Source organism: Triticum dicoccoides, chromosome 6A (genome assembly GCF_002162155.2).
Source record: "Triticum dicoccoides isolate Atlit2015 ecotype Zavitan chromosome 6A, WEW_v2.0, whole genome shotgun sequence".
Taxonomy (NCBI): domain Eukaryota; kingdom Viridiplantae; phylum Streptophyta; class Magnoliopsida; order Poales; family Poaceae; genus Triticum; species Triticum dicoccoides.
In genome coordinates, this window is record NC_041390.1 from 223969605 (window position 1) to 223972276 (window position 2672).

The 2672-nt window shown below is 51.7% G+C and overlaps 1 pseudogene; it reads left to right on the plus strand.

Moving 5' to 3' along the window:
• The first annotated feature begins 241 nt into the window (after window positions 1-241).
• LOC119319527 lies at window positions 242-1833 on the plus strand (annotated as a pseudogene).
• Window positions 1834-2672: the final 839 nt, after the last annotated feature.

The window sequence follows — 2672 nt, forward strand, 5'->3', positions numbered from 1 at the left end:
TCTAAAGTCAATACATTCAAAAGAATATTAGAGAAAAAAATACAAGAACTCTGCACGACCTACATTTGTCAACTTCTGCGAGGCATAATGCTACCCTATAAAATGTCATCAAAGTTCTTGACCTGAAACAACACAGACGCATCAATCTTTCTCTCTACTCACCTAAGCAGCAGGCAAAGCCAGTAGCTTACAATCGTCGCAGCGCAGTTCCAAATCAGCGCCACTGCAAGTCTGCAACGACATGGCAAGAACTCGCCTCGCAGCGTTTCTTATCGGCATGGCGAGCTTCGTGCCGGCCAACTCCGACCAATGCCTGCGAGTGGCCTTCCCGGTGATCTCTTTGCCCTAGGAATCGCCTCTAAAATCCGCACCGACTGCAACTCAACGGCGAGCGCGTCGTCAGACTTTGGCCGCATCATGGAGGCCGCCCCGGAAGCCGTTCTACACCCTGCCACGCCCGCCGACATCGCCGCGCTCATCCGGTTCTCCACGTCCTCGCCGGTGCCATTCCCCGTGTCACTGCGCGGGCAGGGCCACTCCGTCCGCGGGCAGTCTCTCGCTCCGGGTGGCGTCGTCGTCGACATGCACATGCTTGGGCGCGGTCACCATCGCATCAACGTGTCCGCGGACTAGGTCGACGCGGGCGGCGAGCAGCTGTGGGTCGACGTTCTCCGTGCGACGCTGAAGCACGGCCTCGCGCCGCGCGCGTGGACGGACTATCTGCAACTCACCGTTGGCGGCACGCTCTCCAATGCTGGCATTGGCGGCCAAGCATTCCGGCATGGCCCGCAAATCGCCAATGTGCACGAGCTTGACGTGGTTACCGGGACGGGTGAGATGGTGACATGCTCACGTGACAAGAGGAAGGACCTGTTCTTCGCCGCATTGGGTGGACTGGGTCAGTTCGGGATCATAACCCGGGCTCGGATCGCTCTCGAGTCGGCCCCAAAGCAGGTGCGCTGGGTCCGACTTGCCTACTCGGATGTGGTTGCGTTCACCAGAGACCAGGAGCTGCTCATTTCTAAGCACGCTAGCGAAGCAAGTTTTGACTATGTCGAAGGCCAAGTCCAGCTTAACCGGACGCTAAGTGAGGGCCCCAAGTCAACGCCCTTCTTCTCCGAAGCCGATATCAACACGCTTGCTGACCTCGCATCCGAGACTGGCTCCGGCGCGATCTACTTCATCGAAGCCGCCATGTACTATGATGAGACGACCGCCCCATCTGTCAACCAGAAACTAGAGATGGTACTAGCTCAGCTGAGCTTTGTGCCCAGGTTCGTGTTCACCAAGGATGTGACGTACTTCCAGTTCCTCAACCGCGTACGCGTGGAGGAGACTGTGCTTCGGTCGGCTGGCGTGTGGGATGTGCCACATCCATGGCTGAACCTTTTCGTCCCCCGGTCACGCATTCTCGACTTCGACGCTGGCGTGCTCAAAGGCATCCTCGGGGGTGACAACCCAGTCGGGCTCATCCTCATGTACCCTATGAACACGGCCAAATGGAACTCCCACATGACAGCGGTGACGCCACCCACTGGCGAGGACGTATTTTACACGGTGGGACTTCTTCGGTCGGCTCTATCTGCCGATGACCTAGAGCGTCTACAGAGGGAGAACCAATCGATGCTGGCATTTTGTGACAAGGAGGGCATCGAGTGCAAGCAGTATCTGCCACACTACACATCACAAGATGGATGGCGGCGACATTTTGGGGCCAAGTGGAGCAACATCTCTCAGCTCAAGGCCAAATATGATCCCCACGCGATAATGTCACGGGGGCAGAGAATTTTCCCCTTGCCAAGTGTGCCAGCGGCAAGCACGGCGACCACATAGTTAGTGCAGACACGGCTGACATTTCCTCCATTAGATACGCTCGTATGTCTAACAATATATAGGAGAATTTTTTGGTGTATAGACTACACAAAGATTATATTTTGGTAGAATGTTTCCAGAATTTTGAAAATAGGAGATAAACATTGTAAAATTTTAAATGTATACAATAGAGTTTCAAAAGACGTCTCCACACTTATTTGGAAATATGTTAAAACACATTGTATATTAAATCAATATTTCAAATTTGTTGCACCTGTTCAAGTTGTTTTGACAACTTGACGTTTAGTTGGAGGGGCTAAGATTAAACTTACAAGACCAATGTCTTCACCTTGCTCCCTTCAGGTAAAATCACTTAGACCGGGCTCAATTACTCGTGATAGATCTTCAAGGTGGATCTCCAAACCTTCACAATATTGTTCTTTGGCGATCCACAATTACCCTTGAATGCTCTGAACTAACATGTAACCATCTGGTGAACGCAACCACATCCGAGTAGGCAAGTCGGACCAACATGTGGTTGCATTCACCAGAGACCTTCACATGTGGTTGCGTCCCACCAAGATGTTGTTGCTAGCTTGCTCAATGGTTGGAAATTTGAATTCTCAATTTTCTCACAGTTGAAAAAACCAAATTGATAGTTTCCTAACTCTTCAGCAAGGCGTAGGTCCTTCCAATTCTGAAGATGCATGCGCAATCCACTATCCAGGATGTGTGATCCACATTTGAAAATAATCCTCACAATAATTCTGCCACAGACGAAGATTCGGTCAATCCAACCGAGGAAGCTCGACATGCGGTGTAGGTGCAATCTGGTCAGTATACTCGTGGTGAAAGGAATC